Genomic DNA, 24,597 nt, shown 5'->3' with positions numbered 1-24,597 from the left:
TACTTCAGGATCGTAAAAATGTAGCTTTCCCACAAAACCGTCAGTATTAGACATAAATACAGAACAAAAGTGCACCCGAGTTTGCCAAGGCTGCTCAGTTTGTTTGCAAAAGTGCACACAGCACAGAAACACAGACTCACCTTTTAAAATCAATCTTCTCAGTCGGGCATGTGAAAGCTATAGTTTGGAGGGCTTTTTTTTAATACTCTACCAATAATATGGTATCCAAACAGTGAGAAGAGACGCTTATTTTTTTTTTAAAGTATCTAGAGTTCCCACTGAAAAAAAATAAGAAAACACACAAAGAAGGCAGTGAAGTGGGGGTAGCTTCTGGGGTCCTCTGAGCTGACCCCCACGCGGAGTGGCCAGGGTAGACAGTGGACACAGCCCTCCCCCCATTGGGGATCCACTCTAATCCGTCAGCTGAGCACTGCCACACACCCACCCTCCCAGCAAGTGACACTCTGGGCAGCATAGCGCAAACACACTCAGCTCCATCAGCTAGAATTAGGAAGGAAAGGAGTCCACGGTCAGAGGCAGGGGACAGGAGTCCCACGCCCAGCTCTGCCCACTCAGCATCTGGCGGACCTGAAGTCCAACCTAGGCCCCCTTCTTCTTCTCTAAACACTGGGGGCCGAGGCTTCCCAGGGAGGCTGCGTGAAGTGAAGGCAGAGCCTGGCACCGTACGGCAGTCGGTACCGGCCGGATCGCCGCCATTGCTGTTGTACAGTGGACTTGCGGCAGGGGACGCCCGCCCGTCAGAAGAGGCAGGGAAGAGCTCCCATCAAAGATGTCATGACAACAAAGGACAGAGGTGCGTCAACCACCCCTCCAGAGGCCCAGCATGGAGGGCAGAGAATGTGTTTTGATGGCATAAATCCACAAAGGTGGAGAGAACCAGCGGAGGCAACAATAGCAACAAGGGATGGACAAGCAGGACCAGCGTGGCAGATCCAGGAACCGAATCTGCCAAGTCTCCCAGGAGCCAGGAGCTGGGTTGGCCAAGAAGCAAACCATCCATCCCATGGATGCCTAGAGGGTGCAGCTGCAGGTGTAACAAGGGATGGATCCTTGTCCAAGAAGACGAAACCGAGAAACAGCATTTATACCACTGGGAGAGAGAGTTTGAGACTATGATAAGGGGTAAAATACGTTAAAAAAAAAAAAAAGCAACCATTAACCCAAAAGAAAACAAGAGGAATTAAACTTACTGCTCTTCATGGCTTAGCTGTGAATAGTAAACATGGGCTACTCATCTTAGTCAAATGATGCCAACCATATTAGAAGGAGGAAGAACCAGAGGTGTGCGCATGTATGCATCTGTGTGTAAGTGTGCATGTCCATGTGTGTCTGTGCATGTGTAACTGTGCATGTGTCTGTGTGTGTCTATGTATGTATAACGTGTGTGGGTCTATGTGTATGCTCGTGTGTGTGTCCGTGTGTGTGTCTGTGTGTGTAAGTGTGTATGTGTCCATCTGTGTGTCTGTGTGGGGGGACAGGATGTAAGTGAAGGCCCCAAAGAGCCAGTACCCTACATGGAGAGTCGACAGATTTGAAAAATCAGGAAGTACCCACATAAACATGTTACTCAGTGTTATCCGGGTCAACACCAGCAGAACTGGCCGCAAGAGTGAGGAACTGCAGGAGAGGACTTGTGAAGGCCTGTGTTGACTCTTTAAATTCTCTGCACCTGTAAATGATGGACAGAACAACTAAACATTTATAGAAATAAGGTTTTTTTAACCTAGGAAAATATCAAGCTCAAGCCAAAGTAGATATGGAGAATCTTCAGCTAAAGTTCAGGAGATGGGAGTGGGTTGTGAGAGTAAGATATCAGTCTTTTGTCTTCATCTCACACACACATGCTGAAGCCGTGTTAATCCTGAATGGACCTCGATTCTAGGTGAAAACATCTCATGCGCTCAGTATAGACAGCTTCAAGCCAAGTCCCCTCCTCCCTCACCCTTTTTAACTAACCTGCCTCCCCTATATTCCAGGAGCACCTGTATTAATTTCCTACTGCTGCTGAACAAAGTACCTCACATTTAGCAGCTCTGAATAACACAAATTGATTATCTTACAGTCTGGAGCTCAGAAATGCAAAATCAGACTCATGGGGCTAAAATCAAGTTATCGCCGGGGCTGCGTACCTCCATCGAGAACCATCTCCTTGCCTTTCCCCTTCCAGAGGCCACTGCATCCCAGATACAGCAGGACACTCCCCATTCCAAGATCCTGAACCTAATCGTGCTGCAAAGACCCTCTTGCCACAGAAGGTCACCTTCACGGGATCCAAGGATTAGGCTGGGGATACCTCTGGGGGCCATTACTCAGCCAACCACAGTCTGGTGGCTGCAGATGGGACAACCTAAGTGAGAGGCAGGTGGCACTGGTGGTAAAGAACCCACCTGCCAACACAGGAGACATAGGAGACACGGGTTCAATCCCTGGGTCAGGACGATCCCTGGAGGAGTGCACAGCAGCCCACTCCAGTATTCTTGCCTGGAGAGTCCCACGGACAGAGGACCCTGACGGACTATACTCCGTGGGGTCACACAGAGTCAGACAAGACTGAAAAGACCTAGCACATGCAGAAATGGGAGGCCAGGTGGGCGGGAGGAAGGGGTCATGAGCCTCTAGAGACTGGGAAAGGCAAGGAGGCATGTCTTCCCCTCAGGGCCCCAGGAAACATTCACTCGGAACTCCCCACCTCCAGAACTGTATGGAGAATAAATCTGTGTTATTTTAAGCCCACAAATTTTGTGGTCATTTGTGCATTGTGCCCAGGTCTTAATTTATCACGGAGAACAAGGGATGACATAGAGAGGCTTAGGCCATTGGAAGAAGGGTTTTAACCATCCCAGTCCCCCCAGAGATGGGAGCATAATGCCTGCCACGCTCTGGGGCTGGAAAGCGGACCAAGAGAGTCACTGATAGCCATGGTGGCAGGAGGAGTCTAGGGGAGGCATCCCCTCCAGGTCAGTGGTCAGGGATCTGCAGGGAAGATGGAAACCACATGAGTTGTTAGTCTGGACCTGGGTCCCAGAGAGGGTGGGAGAACCCAACGCTCAAGAGCCAATACAGAATGGGCCATGATCAATCCATAATCAGTTCGATTTTTCCAGGGGCCCAGGACACGAATGCACCTCTCCTGGAAGCAGCCTTTCTGCGGTTGACATGGACTTGGAGGAGAGGCTTATAACAGAGAAGAGACAGGAGAGAGACTGGACGGGGCCAGTGCCCACGAGGACCCTGAGACCAGAAGCCACCCAGCCCGTGGGCACTGCATGCAGGGTCATGGGTCCAGTCCTGCCCCCAGTGGGGCATCCAGGCCTCATGGACAGCTGACAAAGTGCTGGGGACTGGGTCCGCCCAGCTCAGACAGGATGCCACTGCACGCAGGAGGGCACAGGTGACAGGCCAACCTGCTGGGCTGAAGGTGGGCCATGAGTCACACCTGAGAGACAGGAGCCCCTCTGCAACCAGAAGTGGCTCTGGAAAAACCCAACCCAACAGGACTGGCTCTAGAAACACCGCCAGGGGTTCAGCCTGCTCCCTGCGGAGGGCAGGAGAGGGGAGGGTCCCGGGACACTTCCAGGATTTTCACGGCGTCTCAGCAGCGCGCCCAGAGCTCAGTCCGTGACCGGTTGCCCCCGGAGAAAGAATTACGACTTGTGAGTTTGGAAAGTGAGAAGTTGCCTGGGGTCCCCCCGCCCGAGACATGTGGGGTGGGAAGTTCAGGATGCATTTCAACTGCAGAGACCCAGGTGATTTAGAAGGTAAAACATTGGTGATTGTGTCAGATTTCCACACCTTCCCCCTGCAGGTCCGGCGCCCCGCTCCCCACACCGTTGGCCCCGAGGCCCCCTGACGACAGCCAGCTTGGGGGCTCCCGTCTGCAGGTTAGAGCCCCCTGCAGCCCCCCTGCCCCCGGCTCCCACGCCCCCACCTTCCTCGGACGCGATCCCGGCCGGGCCACCCGGGGTGCCTGCGGTCTGGCCGAGCTGGCGGGCCCGAAGCACACACTGCCCCATTGTACACGAGCCCAGACTGGCCACAGGCCAGACCCAGCCCCGCGGCAGCACAGTTTTTAAATCCCACCATTTATGTATTTGGTTTGGTAGCTTTAGGTCGATGATGTACTTAATTTCACCTCGATATTGAGTTTGAATGAACTGAAAGGAAAACACAAATATATAAAACAATGGCGGGCTGGCTCCAGGCAGGGACAGGTGTTTCCTATCTGGATATCCCTCTGCATTTGCTCCATCCGCTTCCCCCGGGAGCGGGGTGGGCCCTGAGGCAGTTTCTTTTAAACAGTTTTGTGATGAATGTGCAGTCGGGGCCCAGCTGGGCACCCCTGGGGCAGCCCTCTCTTGGGCCTTTTAAACACAGCAGTTACAGGAAGGCTCACCTGTCACATAAGTTGTCTGAACCCAGGGCTAACGATTTGCGACAGCGTTGGCGAGGGAACTGTCTACAGATGAGGTGAGACACCCCAAACCTCTCCCTGCCTTCCTCCCATAACCCCACCTACACTTGTGCTAAAGGGAGTTTTTTAAAAGAAGTATCAAAAGGACAGAAGAGCAGAATAATACGATTAGCCGGTAAACCCACACATTTTAGAGAAATTGCTTTTGCTCTGGTGTCAGGAAAGGGCAGGGCCTGGCCTCAGGCAGGTGATGACCATTTGCCTCGGGTGGGGGTGCGCCTGGGCAGTCCTCCCCGCCACCCCAGGTCCCAGGCCTGAGCCGATGCCAACCTTCCGGTGCAGCCGGGCACCATTCCTACGGTCAGAGTCCTTCTGGGCTTTGCCCCTCCTCAGCCACTGGGGCAGCTCCCTGGGGTGTGACCACGAAGTCACAGGGCACCCTGCGCTTGGCAGGGGGCTCTGACCATGGCGGTTAGTGCTCTGCTGTCACCATCCTGACACTTCACCATTTCTCCTTGGACTTGTGTTTGGTGGATGAAGTCCAGTGGGACAAATGAGTGCACGGCCCCCCAGCCCAGCGACCTGCCGGGAGGGCCAGGGGCAGGTGCCAAGTCACAGGGTGGGCCCGGGGCTCCTGTGAGGGTCTGCACTTGCAGTAAAAACACGGTCACAGGTCAAGAGAGAAACCACAGGAAAAGCTTTTTTTTTTTTTTCCTACTTCTTGAACAAGGGACTCTGTGTTTTCACCTGGCACTGAGGCCTGCAAATTATATAGCCAGCCAAGTTCAGTGACCCGGGGTCCACTCTGGATGTAGAGAAAATACACCTCTGTCAGTTGCAGCGGCATCAGGTCTAGAAAAGGCCCTGCTGCCGACCAGCATGCTGAAAAAGGAGGCCATGGAGCAGGGAGGAGCCAAGCCAAGGACACCAAGGCAAAGGTGAAACCAAGTCCCCAGAAACCAAGGTTCCCTTGCCGGTTTGTGAACCTCTCTATCCAAAACCTTATTCCCTTTCTTATCCTAACCCCATCCCCCTCAAGACTGCGGAGAATCAGAGAAAAGCGGGGATTGAAACAAAGCAGGACCTTTCCAAGCACAGAAACACCTCTGTGTCCCATGTTTCCTGTTTGCAGAAAAAGGCTGTGATCCCATAGGTCTTCCCTGAGTTCCAAAGAGCAGACTCAAGCAGTTACTAATTAGCGAAGTGAGGGAGTGGGGAAACAGAGAAAAAGCAGTTAAGCAAGAAAAGTAATAACAGCTTAAACAACAATCAGAGTCCCAGGTCCTCCTCATAGAACATGCATAACAATCTGATGTGTATCTTTGAGTTGTTCTGCAGAAACTGGGACCCCCGCCCAGGTGGGGGATGGCGACCACATACTCACCACAAGCATGCAGACCCCAGACTGGCTGGAACCAGAAGACTGTTGGTCAAAAATCCCAAAACACCACTCTGTTACCTCACCACCAACCAATCAGAAGAAGGGTCCATGAGCTGCAACCCTCATCCCAAATGTTGCCTTTAAAACCCCTTCCCTGAAAATTAGTGAGGGGGTTGGGTCTTTTGAGGATGACCTGTCCATTCTCCTTGCTTGTTGCCCTGTAAATAAGCACTGTACTTTTCTTCACACGACCCAGTATCAGTAAGTTGACTTTGCTACATGGCGGGCAAGGTTGGTTCAGTAACAAAGGGTGCCATGCCCAGGGACAAAGGTCTGAAGTGGCCTCGACAGCCCATGGGCTGTGTGAGAACAAGCAATGGGCTCCTGCATCACGGGCAACTTGCAGATCTCCCTGGGAGAGCATCCAACATCGCAGGGACCCCAGGCCCTCAGGGCTTGGAGACAAGTGCCAGCATCTGGACACAGATGGGCCTGGACACTGGGCCCCACAGGACACAATTACATGAGTGTGCATGCCACAAAAGCCTGGAAGAAAACACATAAAACTCTTCACAGTATTTCTCAGCAAGGTGGGTAACTGGGTTTATACTTCCTTCTTCACATATTCCGTGTTTACCAAATTTTGTACAATGAGCAGTCATTGCAAATACTGTCAGAAAAATTATAACATGTGTGTACGTATGTATATGTGGCTAGACTGTACACACACTATATAGACATACGCATACTGTTAAGGCTAATGTCATACTATCCTATCAGTCTACACCATCACCTGAGTACATACTCAGATATATGTGTGTGTGTATTGCTCAGTTGTGTCCAACTCTTTGCGACCCCATGGACGATAGCCTGCCAGGCTCCTCTGTCCACGGGATTTCCCAAGGAAGAATACTGGAGTGGGTTGCCATTTCCTCCTCCAGGGGATCTTCCCAACTCAGGGATCGAACCCTTGTCTCCTGCATTGGCGGGCAGATTCTTCACCGCTGAGCCACCAGAGAAGCATTTCGTATTATAGTTAAGGAGTTTGGTCACCTGTTCTTGTTTTTAGGCAGCAGTTGATAAACGCCACTCAGTGTAAGAAGTGGTGAAAAATTGAGTGAGAATCCATGCATATTTCTGGGAAAGAGACCAGCTCCTTGTAAGTAGCCCCAGCACAGGACGTGGGTGTGCATGTACTTGCACACAGAGGCACACACCAATGCTCACGGTGCACACAATCCACACCTAATCCACACTCCTGTTTCTTACAGAGCCCAGACTGGGCTGTCTGTCACAGGCCAGCAATGGGTACTTGTTAAGTAAATAAAGGAATGTCATTATTTTATTTCTCCTAATAAATCCCCAGGAGATTCTTGCCCTCCCTATAACCGCCTGCTTTACTCGCAAGAACCTTCGTCACGTGTCTTCGTCTGACCTCCAGTCATTCCAGCTTAACAGACAAGCTGGGGCTGGGAGTCATGGTGACCTTTGCCCCCACAGCGCTGAGCGGACGGAAAAGGAGCCACTAAAGTGACTGTGTGAGTGAACCAGTGGACCACCGGCTTTCCTGATGGCTGACGGGGTTCACCTCCTGCACAGCCAGAGGGCGCCCCTGAAGCCGCGTCTGTCCTCAGTGACGGTGACGTTTCCCACGGACGCAGGGTGTTGTCCAGGGTGGGCGTGGGAGGGGCTCATGGCAGTCAGGGGCTTCAGGCTTGCTGACTTAAATAGCCCTTCCCCCTAATTTTAAACATAAGGAAACTGAGGCTTGAGCGAAGAGTGAGGTCCTCCAGGTGACCCCGGATGGGTCTGAGTCGGGAGAGAGCGTCACCAAAGCCTGGGTCACCAGAACTGCCTCCAGGGAGGTCCCCCTGCAGCAGAGCAGGGAGTCTCAGCTGGAGGGGGCAGCTGGAGGGGGAGCCCCCCACCCTACCCCTGCCCCCAGCCTGAGATGGCCAAGTGCAGAAAAGGTGAACTGGTTTTTTTCGCCCTCAGCCTTTCCACTGGCCAATTGTAACCGCATCGCCTGGGGCTGAGTTTAACAGGGAAAAAAATGATCAATGGTTCATTCAATACCCTCAGGCTGCCAGCCTTCTTCAGGGTATTTTCCGTTCTCTTAGCCCCCAGAATTGCTTAAAAAAAAAAAAAACTATATATGAGATCAATATAAAGATATTTTTAAAAGCTTATTTTGCTCTGTCTAGGAGCCCAATAAATTCATGTATCTGTTAAATAAATACAGCCCCGGAACGTTTCATTAAGCAGCAGAGTCCTCTAAATTCCTGGTCGGGCCCAGCCCTGTGAAAGGAACCGAATTTAAGAGCCGCAAGAACGTCCCCTTGGCGGGGGCTGCCCCACCACCCATCACAGGGTCCTTTGTGGGACTGAATATGTGTTGGCTTGGGGCAGAGAAAATGCATTTGCCAAAAGAGTTATTATTACCTTAGCAGTGATTCATTTAAGTGGTTTCCCGGGAGTGGTGTTTTATTAGGATTTCTCGGCTCTCAGCTTGGTTCTTTCCCTGCTGTGGGCAGGGCCACATTCCTGAGATACTGGGGTGTTCCTAACGCACAAACAGCCCATTCACCGCGCCCCGGGGCCTCCACAGGCAGCTCCCACCTCCCCAAGCTAGGCCTCCAGCCCCAGCCCCTGCCCACCCCAGGTGTGCTGACCCCCAGCCCCTGAGGCGGGCCTGGGCTTGGGAGCGTCCACCTCCAGGAAGGACAGTGAGGCCCCACTCCCTGGTTCCCAGAGCTCGTGAGGCCCACAGGGGCTGGGGCGCCCTCCTGCACTCAGGTCCCCTCCCAGGGGGTCCTGGCCATGTGGCTGCCCCATCAGGCTGTGACCTCCAGTCCTCACTGTGACCCTGATTGCACCGCAGGAAGACGAAGCTTTGAGAAAAGAAACTGCTCACAAGTAAGGCTTGCAGGTGAACCAGGCTGTCAAGATATGGCTCCTCAATAAACACAAAACTGATGTTCAAAGATGAACGTGAGATTACGAAGGCTGTCACGTTTGTGGTCTGCTCTAAGGGTTTGGTAGAAAAAGAACAGTTTTTGACATGATTATGACAGGATCAACATATCTGGACAGTCAAAGTGGACGTCCCGACACCCGCGGCCTGGCAGGGAGTGGTGGTGGTGGGAGTCACGCAGAGGGGCACTTCTGTCCCAGAACTGGACCTTCAGCCCCAGTCGACCTTCATAACCAGCTCCTGACCAGCCCCTGCTCGGCTCCATGCGGGTGAGGGGAGACCCGCGTTCCTCCCGGGACGCATGGACCAGAGAGCCGCAGAGAAGGCACCAAGAAGCCCGTGAGGAGCACAGCTTGATGGGGAGGGCCTCCCGTGTGGCCGCGGGCTCTGGGTCCTGCCATTCTGCCCAGAGTCCGAGGACGTGCTAAGTCGTTCAGTCATGTCCGACTCTTTGCGACCCCACGGACTGTAGCTCACCAGGCTCCCCCACCCATGGAATTTTCCAGGCAAGAGTACTGGAGTGGGTGGCCATTTCCTCCTCCAGGGGACATGTTTTAGAAAGTGTGTCCCTGTAGTGTCCAGACCGGGAGAAGTCCCTCCAGACAGAGGCAGGTGCCCCCCCACTCACTTCCACTCACCTCCACCCACTCCTCCCAGAGGAAGACACCCCTCCATTCATGGAGCCCTGACCCTCTCATAAGCCACCCACAGAGCAGACCCCCTGCCCTGACCCTGTCTCGCCTCTCACAGCTGCGGCGTCCCGGACAGTGGCCACTGGCCATACAAGGCCACTGGAGGGCGCTGGGAGGGTCACACACGCTGCGAGTGTCAAATACTCTGCACAGGAAGGGGCATGCAATGTCTCATTGATAATTTCTGTACCGATTATGGATTGAAATAATATTTTAAAAGAGTGAGTTAAGTAAGCTATATTATTAAAATGAATGCCACCTGTTTCACTGTTTTAACGGTGGCATAGATGTACAACAGAGGATGAGAAGGTTGGATGGCATCACTGACTTGGTGGACATGAGTTTGAGCAAGCTCCAGGAGTTGGTGATGGACAGGGAGGCCTGGCGTGCTGCAGTCCATGGGGTCACAAAGAGTCAGACGTGACTGAGCGACTGAACTGAACTGTCATGTTAAATTTTCTCACAGCCACTTGCTAAAAAAGCAGAAAAGAAGCAGGTGGAATCAGCCAACAGCCGTGAGGCCCACATCACACCTGTGTGTCCATCGCTGCCTGAGGCCATCAGGTCGCGGCTCCATCCTCCCCAGCAGCAGCCTCGCCACCAACTCAGTGGAGAACACTCCCCTTGGCTGGTGACGCGGCCCAGAAAAGCCAGGAAGCCCGTTCACCTGAACCTTATTTGGGTGGGCCTGAGGCCCCAGACCCTGGTCCAGCAAGGTGACAGCTGGCACCCACTTTGGCTCAGCCCCCCAACACTGCCTCAGCTCCCACCTCCCTCATCTCGTCTACCATTCTATCGGAAAGTCATGAGCTGCCAGCAGATGCACCCCACGAGGTGCCCTTGAGCATCCCTGCCCTTGCTCGGATCGTGCCCAGGCCTTGCAGGGTCATCCCCACTTGGTGCTCACCTGCTAACCGTGTAGTTTCCCTCTGCATCTCCGCCAGCAGCATCTTACTATTGTCTCATGTCCTCTGCACAGGCGGACTCACTTACGTTTAAATCGCGGGTACATTTAAATCCAAAGGCATGAGCATGCTGCAACTAGGGTGAGCACAGAAAACTGAGCTTAAAGGTCAGGGGTCTCAGGTCAGCAGATATTTCAAACCCCGCCCCGTGTTCCCTTCTCCGAAGCTGATGCCCAAGGTGACTGCCCCTGTGATGGGCTGCCCCGGGGCCCAGGCCTCTACCGGCAGTTAGGAAACTGAGGCTCAGGAAAGGTGGGCAACGCCCAAGGTGGCCTCACTGGTTTGTGGCAGAGTGGAAACCACAAGCAGGGGTTGGGGTGATTCACTTTTTCCCCTAGCTTATTGGATTTTTAAGTTACAGAGGAGCAAGGAAAGATGAAAGAAACTGGAATTAACACTAACCAGCTTGGTCCAGCTGGGAGCAGGTGGCACAAGGGAAGAAGGAGGGGGTGATGAAGACAGAAAATAGCTTTTGATGCAAAACATAACCCAGTTCTTCTATTAGTCTTGACCTGCATGGTGGGGGGGCAGGGGTGTGGGCACATGCTCTACCCCTGGTGTTTTGGAAGTGGTGTGGCAACAAACGGGGACATGAGGAGTCTATCCAGGAATGGAAACCAACTTTCCCTGGAACAGCCTCATCTGAGCAGGTGCCCACTGGCCCATTTACATCCAGTCTCTGTCTCCCTTTTACCAGCCTGTGAAGAGCCTCACCTTGTGGGTGTTAAGTAGGCAATTACATATTTCCCCATGAAGATAGCACCAGAGGATATAAGAATCTTGTGGTGGGGACTTCTCTGGTGATCCAGAGGCTAAGACTCTAATGCAGGGAACCCAGGTTCAATCCCTGCTTGGGGAACTAGATCCCACATGCCGTGACTAAGTTCACATGTGGCAACTAAAGATCCTGCAGGCTGCAATTAAGACCCAGGGAAGCCTAATAAATACATAAATAAAAGTAAAATATTTTGCAAAAGAGAGCCTTGTGATGCTGAGTGCATGCAGTCTGAGAGTCAGACTCTGCGTGTTTGAGCAATGAACAAACTGCAGGACATTGCTGCCCCCAGGACCAAAGGGACTGACCATCCCTGTGACCGTGACAACGAGGAGAGAGTCAGTGAGAGTCCCCCTCCCCACCTGCATCAGTGCAACCTGTATTGCAGGTGAGAACGGCAGGACCGGGGCATGAAGAGAGGGTGGGGACCTGGGGGCCTGCTCCGTCCCACCCTGACCTCAGAACACACGGACACTTCCCTTCACGCGCTGCCCAGGAAAGGAAGTGCCATAAAAAGGACCGAGGTCGTGGCTGGCCTCCTTTTGAATCTGGAAACCTCATCCCTGCTCTCCCCTCGAGGGAGGAAACAGTTCGGGTTGGAGGAGTGGGAAACGGGCGTCTGTAGTCGGGGAGAGGAGCCTGCAGGTCGGCTGTGGGCCGAAGTCCCCGCGCGCTCCCCCCTCTGCTGCCTTCCCAATCTGCCGGAACACTTAAGCAGACCTTTTGGGAAGGACTTTCTGGCACAAAATAATAGTCATTGGTTTAGCTAAAAGCCAGAGCAAAATAAGAATGGGGAAGCACAAGTCCAATTTCTCAGTTATTAATTTTACGAACTACATGGGGTTGCAGTTGTTCCCTGCATCAACCTTCCTTTGTCACGGATGAATGTAAACAGACAGAACTTCATTGGTGATTCTGGTCAAAATATTTAAACAGAAAAGTTTATGAGCAAAAGAGCTGCTTTTATTGTTCGGTTCTGTTACAACCAGCCCCTTGAGTTTTCCCTCCAGCTTATTTCAGCTGGAAGGCAGTCTTCTGTTCATTCTCTAATCTCTGCAACCCAATTAATGTGCAACATTGGATGAAACATTATTGCATCCTGTGTTTTTCTGATTATAAAAGGAATTTGTGTTTCTTTTGCTTCTGGGATGAAGCAAACCTACTTTTCCCTAAGCACAACTAAAAACCCTGAACATTATATGTAAAACAAACATAAAACACTCTGAGGGCTGGAGAGAAGGTGGTGGACCAGGGCCCCAGAGACAGCACAATAGGGTATGTTTAGCTTCTCTTTTGCCTCATATATTCTAGACTTGGATATGAACAAGGCTGCAACCCAGAACTCTCAATGGGCAAACACCCCAAGAAAACAACAAAAATCTGTTCTCTGTAGCCAAAGGATCAGAAAAGAGGCAGCCTGACCAGAGAGAAAACATTTAGAGAATGACCGCTCTGCTGCAGCCAAATACCATAGAGAAAACTGTGCCCCCCTCTTCACCCACAACAGCAAAGACTTTTTTGCCAGGGAACTCAGACCTCTACTTCTACCAGGCAGTAACAAGGCAGGACCCCCCTCCTCCACCAGAGCAGTTCACAGGCTTCAAATGAAAAGCACTCATCATACCAAGAAACAGAAAGATCTCAAACTGCGTGAGAAAAAAAAAAAAAAACAATAGCTGTCAACAGTGAGCTGGCAGACATTAGAACTGTCTGACAAGGATATTAAAAGCCACCATAATAAACATGTTTCAACAAGCAATTACAAATATGATTGAAACAAATGAAAAAATTGAAATGAAACAAATGCTTTCAGCATTTGCTTTCCCAGCAAAGAAAGTCTCAACTAAGAAATAAAATATATTTTAGTGGAAAATTAAGAACTAAAAAGTTTAATAACTGAAATAAAAAGTTCAGTTGAGAAGCTCAACAGGAGAATGGAGAAGACAGAGGAAAGAGTGAAGCAGGAGACAGAACAGCAGACATCATCCAAACTGAATACTGAGGGAAGATGTTCTGAAAAAAAAGGATAAAATCTCAGAGACCTGTGGGAATATAATGAGATCAAATGCTTACGTCATCAGAGTTCCAGGAGGAGAGGAGAAAGAGGAACGTGTTGAAACATATAATGGTTGCAAAGTTCATCAATTTAGCAAAAGACATAAACCTCTAGATTCAAGAAGCTGAGCAAACACCAAACAAGATAAACCCAAAGAAATCTGTGCCAAGATACATTATCATTACATATCTGAAAACTCAAAGCTCAAGACAAAAAAGAGATCTTGAAATCATCTAGAGAAAAACATCTTACAGTAGAGAATAAACAACTAGAGTGACAGCAGATTTCTCATAAGGAACCAAGGAGTCCAGAAAAAAGTAGCACAATATTTTTCACATGTCAAAACAAAAGCTGTGCCCAGAATGCCATATCCACAGGAAATAGCCTCCAGAAATGAAGGCGGAAATCAAGACATTCTCAGACAAATGAGTATTAACAGAATTTGTCACCAGCACACTTGCCTTAAGGAATAACTAAGAAAATTCTCTAAACATAAAGGAAACAACAAAAGAAGGAAATTGGGGGTGTCAGAAAGGAAGAAAAAGATACAGAGAATTACAATAGGCTTTTCTTCTCCATTTGAGTTTTCCAGATTATTGATAAACAAAATTATAACACCATGCAATGTAGTTCTAAATGTATTTTAGAAGAACTATTTAAAACACTGATATTATACATGTGCTTAGTCGTGTCTGATTCTTCGCAGCCCCATTGATGGTAACCTGCCAGGCTCCTCTGCCCATGGAATTTTCTAGGCAAAAATACTGGAGTGGGTTACCATTTCATACTAAAGGGGATCTTCCTGACCCAGGGATCAAACTTGCGTCTCCTGCATTGGCAGGAGGATTCTTTACCACTGAGCCACCAGGGAAGCCTGATATTATCCATGGGGGATAGTCAAGGGATGTAAAGAAAAGTGAGGTTTCTATATTTAGCGGGGAGGGATCTGGTCAACCCGACCTGCAGAGTTGCATCCGGTACAGCAGTGCCCTCACCCGCACTGTACAAGGGACCACACAGAGGGGCTCATCCAGCCCCCCTCCACGGGGGAGCAGCCCACACTGCTGGGCTCTTGCAAGCAGATGGGAAACCATGTGCCTCTGGCTGAACGCCACCTGGGAGACATGGGACTGGGGTGACCAGCCGCTGCCCAGAGAGCACAGCTCTCAGAGCTGCCCACACATCTCCTCAGGCTTGCTCCCACAAGAAAGCAGACAGTTTCAACCTCCAGGGGCGGCTGGAGGGTTTGAGACACTGGAGAACGTCCCCCAGGGCACAGCATCAGGTGCGAGAACGTGGTGGAGGGGCTTCAAAACGGCTGCCGCCCAGCCGCTTGCGCCCAAAGCCACAGTCAGAAGCTTGGAGGGAAAGTCCCATTCCTTCTCCATCCACCCATCATCCTTCCTTTTTTCCTTCCTGACCCTCGGGCCTCCTGGTTCTGCAGAGGAGCAGAGGCCCTGTGCTCGGCACCCACACCATGCGCATCTGTCCGTCCGTCCATCTGTCCCTCTGTCCATCTGGGAGGGGGTCTGACTGCTCAGATGGGCGGCACCCCTAGGGCAGAAGACTTCCTCGTTCCAAAGTCCTTCTCTAAAAGGCTGCTGGCCACTGCCGTGCTTTTCCTTTGAGAGGAAAGCAGAACAGTTCTAAAAGCTGCCTCTAGGGGACAGGCCCCGCCAAGGGGGAGTCAATTCAAGTGGAAATTAATGTTCTCTTGAAAACCATGAGTAACGTTGCAGGGTCGCCAGGGCCTGATGAGGCTTGTGATGGAGCCATGTGGGCCCAGCCTCAGTCCTCCCTCCACCCTGGACTTCGTGAGGGTGGGGACGGGGGGCTCAGGCAGGAACCGCGGGCGGGAACCATGGAGGGTAGGGGGAGACAGCGAGGAGGAGTCTGTGAAACTGGAGACTGCCAGGACAGGCTCACACGCTTGAAGTCTGATCGAAGGGCGAGGGCAGCCTCCCTGCTTTGGAATAAACTGTAAACACATTACGGGAATGTGGACACACCTTAGGCCTGTGGCCACAGAGGCTGAAAACGAGGCTCATTAGAAGCAGCTTTGGGAACAACGCAGAATGTGTGGTCAAGGCACATGCAGGGTGCAGCCTGGAGAGGCCAGGCTGGCGTGGCCCAAAGGGCATCTGTGCCATCCAAAGGCTGACTCTGAACATGCCCAGGATGCTAGCGTTAAACCTGAACCCTGAACCATGACCTTTCACCACCGTCTGCCTGCCCTCCCCACTCCCAATCGTTCAGATTTTTCTGGACAAACCCGCTCCTCTTGAGGTCCACAGGCCTCAGTACATGTCGCCTGGTAGCCAGAATCCCCATGTCACTGGTGGAGCCCCTCTCCGGGGCCCACAGGACAACCCCTTCCTTCCACGGGCCACCCTGCTGTCTCTCTTCGGCCACCAGCTGAAAGTCCCAGAGCAGGTCCTATTCCCAGGCACAGTGGTTGCTGCTCAGTGGGGTCTCAGAGATGCTCCAAGAATTGCATTTCCTGGGGTTGCCATGACAATGACCACAGTTGGCACTGAAAACAACAGAAATGTATTCTCTCACCGGTCAGGAGGCCAGAAGTCCAAAGCCAAGGCTTTGCAGAGCTGGCTCCTGCGGGAGGTGCTGGGGGGAGTTCATTAGAGGCCCCTCCCCAGGCTCCACAGGCTGCCAGCAGCCCTGATGTCTCCTGCAACGGAACAAGTCAGCCTTCTCCCCTCCAAGTCTCTTCTGAGTCTCCGTGTCCAAACCTCCCGCTCCTTCCTCTTTGAAGGATACCAGTCATTGGCTTTAGGGCCAACTCTGCTCCAGCAGGCCTTTGTCCTAACTGATTTCCCTCTGCAAAGGTCCTGCTTCTGAACAAGGCCACGTTCACAGGTCCCGGGGTAAGACCTTGACACACGCTTTTCAGGGGTGCAATTCAACCTGCCTCAGGAACGGCTGAATGAGAGAAGGACAAAGGAACCAACCCCGGAAGGAGTCCATAAGGTAGACTCATAGGGCGGTGCTTGATACCTTCCTTTCCTCATCACTCATTATCCCATCAGCCAACCACAATCAGAAGCTCTGACCTCCTTGGCAATTCTAAGACCCACTCACTTCTCTCCGTCCTCCACCACTGCCCCCCCACCAGCCACCGCCATGGTCCAGGCTGCCAGGATCAAAGCCGGCCTTGGGCAATAATCAAATCGCTGTCCTACGCTGGTCGTCAAGGCTGGCTCCCGTGGCCAGGATGCATGCTGCCTGCTGAGTCGCTTCAGTCGTGTCCAACTCTTTGTGACCCTGAGGACCATAGCCCGCCAGACTCCTCTGTCCATGGGATTCTCCAGGCAAGAATACTGGAGTGGGTTGCCATGGCCTCCTCCAAGGGATCTTCTGGTCCTGGGGGTTGAACCCACGTCTCCTATGTCTCCTGAGTTGGCAGGCAGCTTCCTTACCACTAGTGCCACAGAATGCTCCTTTCAAAATGCAAGTCCCACCTGAGTTTCCCAGCTTAAGCCAGTAGGTGGCTTCTCAAGGTCGGGGGATGACGATCAGAGTGCTCAGCAGGCCTCGCAGGTGCTCCATGGTCTCTACCTGTGCCTGGAGGGGCTGAGGGGAGGCAGCCAGCCCGGCTGCAAGGAGGGAGGGGAGAACGAGATAACTGGGTGCCTTTCCACCCCAGGAGTCTGCGTAAGCTCCCCACTTCCTCTGTGTTCAGACCTGCCTGTCACTGATGAAACGTTAATCAGTCAACCTAAGAAAGAACTGGAGAATTTTATTTGAGCCAAACTTGAGGGTTATAAACTGGGCAAGAGCATCTCGGAAAGCTCTGAGAACAGACAGGCCGATTAGAAATCAAGACACAGCTGGAGACAGAGGGCTGTACATCAAACGATCGACTACTGGCAGCTCACGTGGTCCAGGTCTAGACGTCACCCCGGTGGTCACGTGACTCCTCCAGATCAGGAAGGAGTGCCACCGTTTAAGGAGTTATCTTGTTGATCTGGGAGAAGGCTGCTCTTTATGGTTGAGCGGGTGTTCCTGCCCACAGGGAGGTTCGGTCCATGCAGTAATGAAGACACACGATACACCTTGAGGGCCGCGAGGGGGCTGAACGGCAGAGAAGAATTTTTGTTTGAAATTTTTCTTGCCTTGCCAGAAAATATGAATTTTATTTCGCACCCTTCTCCTAGTAAGGGCTTCCCTACTAGCTCAGATGGTAAAGCATCCACTTGCAATGCAGGAGACCCGGGTTCAATCCCTCGGTCAGGAAGGTCCCCTGGAGAAAGAAATGGCAACCCACTCTAGTATTCTTGCCTGGAGAATCCCATGGACAGAGGAGCCTGGCAGGCTGCAGTCCTTGGGGTCACAAAAAGCCGGACATGACTGAGCGACTAACACACAGTTCTAGAAAACTCCTTGAGATCAGATTTCTGCTAAAGTGTGGCTTCCTATGGGGGCCCCTTTCACACACACACACGCACACACACTCAGCCCTGGTGCCTGATTAAGCCGTACTCCTTTCTGTGCATCCCTTGCTCGACTTCATTTAACCCCTCAAATGAGCCTAAGCAGTGGACAACACACCTGCAGGCAAAGAGACGCAGGCTGAGCTCACAGGGCTGAGGACAAGCCTCTCCCGCTGAAGGGACGGGAGACTCCGTTCACATCTCACTAAGGGAGGGGAAAACCTATCAGGAGGGCGCGCCTTACCTAGAAAACGATGCTGCTGAGAACAAGCAGGGCAGTAAAATGCTGTGAGAGCAGCTCCCTCTCCTAAACGCCTCTCCTCCTGCACCGTCATTCTCTCCCCGCTGAGCTCCTCCGGCCCTGCTTTCGGTAGCTGACCCGTCTCCCTTTAAATTCTTCCCAAGGAAACAGCCTGAACAGACGTTCCCACAGATTTGAAAATTCTCTGCAATAAATATGTCACGGGTGAAATAAGACAATGCATTTTCTCAGCCCTACATCAGGTCAAATTACATATCAAAGAACAATAAACTCAGGATAAAAGCCCCGTTTAACTTGCTGGAAACTTGGCTGTGGCCTGGATTAAGTGCAGCAGGTGGCGGAGCTGAGGCGGTCACTCTTCAAGGGTCTTCATACCTGGGCCCAACTCTTCTAGGCCTGAGCCCTAACCCACTCCCCTCCCCACACCTCAGGCCCCTGCCAGAGGGGTCCGAGCCCTGGAGAGGCTCTGATGAACTGGGGGGTGTGCATGGGCTAAGTCATTTCAGTTGTGTCCCACTGTTTGCAAACACCATGGACTGTAGGTCCCCAGGCTCCTCTGTTCATGGGATGCTTCAGGCAAGAATACTGGAGTGGGTTGCCGTGCCCTCCTCCAGGGGATCTTCCCGACCCAGTCTCGAACCCGCAGTCTCTTACATCTCCTGCATTCGCAGGCAGATTCTTTACCCCTAGCACCATCTGGGAACTGGGGGGTGGGGCGGGGGGAGTGGGTAATTACTGAGAAACTCTTTTCCTGCCAGAATGAAAAGGCTGTGAGCATTGTGCCTGCTTGGAGCCCCCCCAGCAGAGGACAGATCCCCTGGGGTCCGGATGTCCCTGAGGCTCTAGAAGCCGTGTAGCTCTGAACAGGTACGAACAGTTCCACCTGCTGAACTGAGTGTAGGCTTGTGATCACAAACATCCCAAACAGAGCAGCTCTGCCCACAACAGCCCAGATGCCCTGGGAAGTGGGCAGCATCCCGGCTGGCCTCACATGTCTCCTCCCCAACCTCCCCAAGATCCGGTGAGGGACCAGCCCTCTGCCCCGCCCCTTTTCTGTCCTCAGGGCGGCACTCACTCCTGCATCCCATGATGGCTCTTTGCTTAACCTGCTCATTTTGCAGAAAAGATTCAAAGGTTTCTCTCCCTAAAGTACTGAAAAGTCCTCCTTTCATCCCAACACCAGTTTGCACTTTCTTCTTCCCTGGATGAAGCACTTTCTTTCCTGGACTTTTGCAATGTTAGAAGCAGGTCAGGGGACTTCCCTGGCGATGCGGTGGTTAAAACTGCGTGCTTCCAGCACAGGGGGCACTGATTCCATCTCTATCAGGAAACTAGGATCCCACGTGCCTCGTAGTGCAGTCTAAACAGGACAGAGCTTCTCAGGGTCTGTGAAGCCCTCGGGGACGCTGCATCTTCTCCAGGCCTGCCTGGGACACAGTCAGGGCCCAGCCCTGAGGACAACGTGCAAGCTGCCCCCAGGCCACACCCCCATCCCCAGGATGCCCCACGACTGGCCAGTGAGCTGGATGGTATGTGAGTTGGCTTAGACTGGAAAATGCTAATTGTTTCTAGAGTCAAACCAGACAGATCACACAGTGATCCTGTGAACTGCTGACCCCTACGACTTCACGCTGTTTCATCACTCATGGAAACTGGATTCAAACCCTGCACAAGCTCCCCACGTGCTAACCACCAGAGTACACTCAGTTTCCCCACTTCTGTGGGCCTTCCATCATTTTATTGTTTGCCATCACTGACAAGCATGAGGAATGCCGAAGACGCTCAGAGTCAGCCACCAGAGAGAGCCCCTCCCCTTGATTTACAAATGAGGAAAGCAGGACCCAGAGCACAGATGACCTTTCTGAGACAGGAGTCCCAGGTGGCCCCAGGCCTGCAGCCCCCGAAGCCCCTCCGGCAGGTTCTCTGTCCACAGGAAGACCTGCTTTAGGTCAGGTGCATCCATCTCCTTCAGCATGAAGACCATACGGGACTCAGACACTGTGACCAGCCCCAGCAGCCTCTGCTTGATGTCTTGGCTCTGCGAAGTCACTGCTTTTGTTTTTCATTTCATTTTCTGTAAAGATTATGATAACGTCCTCAAGGTCCTTCTAAGCATCAGTGATGAGGTGACACTGGGCTGAGGGCTTTCCCTGAGGTGGTTGATGAGCTACGACATAGACTTCAAGTGTTAGTCGCTCAGTTGTGTTCAACTGTTTGTGACCCCAGGCTCCTCTGTCCATGGAGATTCTCCAGGCAAGAATACTGGAGTGGGGATTTTCCCACCCCAAGGATTGAAACCGTGTCTCCTGCGTTGCAGGCAGACTCTTCACCATGTAAGCCGCCAGGGAAGCCCTATAGTCTAAAGGAAATCAGCAGGGAATTCCCTGGCAATCCAGTGGTTAGGACTTGGTGCTTTCCCTGCTGAGGGCCTGGGTTCAATCCCTGGCCAGGGAACTAAAATCCCAGCATGCCTGCCTCCCCTCAAAAAGGAAATCAACTTACACATCATTCAAGGCACGGTCAGAGGAGGCCTCATGCAGAGCCAGGACTTTCACCACTGCCCAGTGGTTACAGGGCAGCCACCCTGCCCCTACAGGGTCCCAGGGGAGGCATCCCCTCCAGCCCCCATGGAGTCAACGGGGCCCAAGAGTGGTACCCAGACCTCAGTCCCAACTGACAGGAATAAGGCCACACTCCCTTCTCCCAGTGACAAGGTGGCAGAGGGTGCCTGCTTAAATAGGTTTTAATAAAATCCTGAATACCTAAAATGTCTGGAATACAACTGAAAATCACTAATCACATTGAGGAAATCTCAACTTGAATGAGGAAAGACGGTCAACAGATGCCAACACCAAGATGACACATGTGCTGGAATTATCTGACAAAGCTCTTTTTTAAAAATTTTATTTATTTACTTGGCTATGCTGGGTCTTAGTTGTGGCATGTGGGATCTTAATCATGGCATGCAAATTCTTTAGTTGCAGCATGTGAACTCTTTGTTGCAACATACAGCATCTAATTCCCTGATCAGGGATCAAACCCTGGCCCCGTACAGTGGAAGCACAGCGTCTTAGCCACAGGGCAGTTCCCTGACAAGACTTTTAAAGCAACCATCATAACAATGCTTAAACAAGGAACCATAAATACACTGGAAATAAATTTAAAAACAAAAGCCTCAACAAATAAACAGAAGATATGAAGAAGAAGCTAATGAAAATTTTAGAACTGAATAATATAATAACCAAAGCTTGAGGGTCTTGGGGGGTTTTTTTGGAACTCACTAGATGGCTTCACAGCAGACTAGAGAAGGCAGAGGACATAACTGGTGAACTAGAAGAGAGAACAACAGAAATTAGCTATCTCAACAACAGGAAAAAATACTTAAAAAATTAAAACAGCAGAGCCTCAGGGGTCTGTGGGAATTATTAATGAAAGATGCCACATTCGCATCATCAGAAACCTGGAAAGAGGGGCAGACTGACAAATCCTCAAAGACGTAACGGCTGAAATTTTCCCAAATTTGGCAAAATACACAAACCTACAGATTCAAGAAGCTAAGCAAGCACCAAAGAGGATAAACCCAAAGAAACCTGCACCAGAACATGTAACCTCTATGAGAAAAGCAATCTGAAAGACATGGTTTCTCATCAGAAACTGCAGAAGCCAGCTCTTCACAAAGACAGCACCGATCTTGAAGAAAGAAGCCCCTGCCCCTCCCAAAGCCCAAGCCAAGGCCTTGAAGGCAAAGAAAGCAGTGCTGAAAGGCGTCCACAGCCACAAAAAAGAGAAGATCCAGGCATCACCTTCCATTGGCCAAAAACACTGCGACTCAGGAGGCAGCCCAAACGTCCTGGGAGGAGCACTCCCAGGAGTAACAAGCTTGACCAGGATGCCATCATCAAGTTCCCCCATCACCACCAAGTCAGCCACGAGGAAAACAGAAGAAACCAGCACACTGGTGTTCACTATGGATGTCAAGGCCAGCAAGCAACAAGTTAAACACGCTGTGAAGAAGCTCTATGACACTGATGTGGCTAAGGTCAACACCCTGATCAGGCTGATGGAGAGAAGAGGCATCTGTTCGGCTGGCTCCTGACTATGGTGCTTTGGATGTTGCCAACAAAATTGGGATCATCTAAACTGAGTCCAGCTGGCTAATTCCAGATATGAAAGTTCTCACTATGTAAAATAAATAAATAAAAAGAACCTGCAGAGGCCATAAGGAAGTGGGACAGTATTTGTCAGGCACTGAACAGAACCGTCAGTGCAAATGCCCTTCAGAAATGAAACAGGATCCAAGACATTCTCAGATGAAGGAAAACTATGAGGATCTGTCGACAGCAGAGCTGCCCTAAAGAATGACTGAAGGAAGCGCTTGAAATGGAAAGGAAATGATAAAAGAAGGATATTGAAACAACACAAAAAGTAAATCTGTAAGTAAATACACCAGGTCAGGCTTTAGGAAAATATTTTGCTAAATATTCATATTTTTTCAGACTTTTTCAATGGTTACCATTATCAGAGGCATGGATGGTGAGCACCTGGGAAATAACTGATGCTTTTCTTATTTTTTAAAGCTAATTTAGAAGAGTTTCATTCAATTTTCATAAATTAAAAACAATGTATCTCTGGCTACTTTGTTTGCTTCTCAAAATACTCCCCATTCCTATCTATAGATCAGATTTCCCACTGACAGAATTACATATTTGTAAAAGCTTTAATTTTATCCCCAAGTTCACTCCAAATAGAATTGCCATATTTAACAAATAAAAATATGCGGTGCCCAGTTAAATTTAATTATTACATGGGACACAGTTACAAACTATTCCTTGCTTATCTGAAATTCAAATGCAACTAGGCATCCTGTACTGTCTGGCAACCCTATAGGGTTTAACTCACTAGTGTCTATAGGATAGGAGCTCTTCCTGGCAGGAAAACAACCCTCCAGGGTGCGGAGCATGGGGGACTGGGGGAGGCCACCACTTAGCTGGGAGGGAAGAGAAGGCATCCCGGCAGAAGTGGTACTGCCCCCCAAGAAGGTTTCCAGCACCGCTGTGGGAAGGAGCTGGCATGTGGTGGGTGGGAGGCAGGGAAGAAGTGGCTCCGGGTACCTAGGGGGTGGGGGTGGGGGGGCAGCGGGGCCAGGAAAGAACTGGAGATGATGCCATTTACACCCGCCTGCAATGCAGAAGACCCTGGTTCGATCCCTGGGTCGGAAAGATCCCCTGGAGAAGGGATAGGCTACCCACTCCAGTATTTCTGGGCTTCCCTTGTGACTCAGCTGGTAAAGAATCCACCTGCAATGCAGGAGACCTGGGTTCCATCCCTGGGTTGGGAAGATCCCCTGGAGGAGGGAACAGCTACCCACTCCCGTATTCTGGCCTGGAGAATCCCATGGACTGTATAGGCCATGGGGTCTCAAAGAGTTGGACACGACTGAGCAACTTGCACTTGCACTTTCACACGGGCAGGTGGGAGGTGAAGCCACCTTCAGGGAAGCTCCTTCCAGCAGTGTGGGAGGACGGAGTGGAGCAGACAGGAGGCAGGACAGGCTTGAGGATGCTGTCCCAGCTGGCATAGGAGCACCCAGGCAATGGACGTGGTGAGGATGGAAGGGAAGAGTTGGGGCAGGAGGTGTTGCAAGGCACCAAGGAGCCCCCACCCACCTCCCCACTCAAGCCTGGTTCAGCAGAATCTCTCTTGCACAGCATTCTCTGAGTCCCTGCCCTGGACCTGGTGGTGGGGACCATCCCTGAGTTGCCATAGCAACAAAGGGGGAGGCGGGAGATAGCTGAAGTTGGCAATGCAGCTCTACCAAGCTGTTCAAGGTCTGTCCTCAAGTCGCCCACCCTGGCTGTTACGTGCACGTTAAGTGTGGTTTCATCTCGCACACCTGGAATTCCGTTTGGGTTTTATAGGCCTGGAAACTCGAGCTCTCTGGGGCCCTGGGCCCCTCCATGCTCTGGAGCCGCCCTCGAACCCACTGCTCACCACAGCTTGGCTCTCATTCCTTCTGAAACCGTATGGATATGGCATTTGGATTAAGTGCACATTTTCCAACCCCCCCTCCCCAGGGCTGCTGGTCAAGAAGCCAGACACCCCAGAGAGGAGACCCTGGGGGGAGGCGGAGCCTGGGGACCCACCGCTGCACGCAAGGGTCTTAGCAACCGGCTCTCCAGGGGCTCTTTCAATCCACAACATGCTTTCACTTGTGTGGAAAGACATCACTTGCCAGCATCTATGAAGCACCTACTGGAAGCCAGCCATGTACGAGGGGCCAAGGACACACAGCCAATGAAGGGGCCGCCTCTTCAGAACAAAGGGCACTGGTTTCCTGAGAAAACCCCGGTTACTGTTCCAGCTCATTTCCCCCCACCTTAATCCCATTTGCAAAGTCCTTTCTGCCCCTCGCTGCTGGCTCAGATGGTAAAGAATCTGCCTGCAATGTAGGAGACCTGGGTTCAATCCCTGGGTCGGAAAAATCCCCTGGAGAAGGAAATGGCAACCCACTCCAGTATTCTTGCCTGGAAAATCCCACGGACAGAGGAGCCTGGCGGGCTGCAGTCCTTGGGATGGCAAGGAGTCAGACATGACTGACAGACTAACACTTTT

The 24,597-nt window shown here is 51.5% G+C and overlaps 1 pseudogene; it reads left to right on the top strand.

Annotated features, from left to right (window-relative positions):
• Positions 1–20,106: 20,106 nt before the first annotated feature.
• On the top strand, positions 20,107–22,141 carry LOC133040014 (large ribosomal subunit protein uL23-like; annotated as a pseudogene).
• Positions 22,142–24,597: the final 2,456 nt, after the last annotated feature.

This window comes from Dama dama, chromosome 20, assembly GCF_033118175.1.
Source record: "Dama dama isolate Ldn47 chromosome 20, ASM3311817v1, whole genome shotgun sequence".
NCBI classification, from domain to species: domain Eukaryota; kingdom Metazoa; phylum Chordata; class Mammalia; order Artiodactyla; family Cervidae; genus Dama; species Dama dama.
Note: the sequence above shows the minus strand (reverse complement) of the source record. Positions and strands in the feature narration are given on the sequence as shown.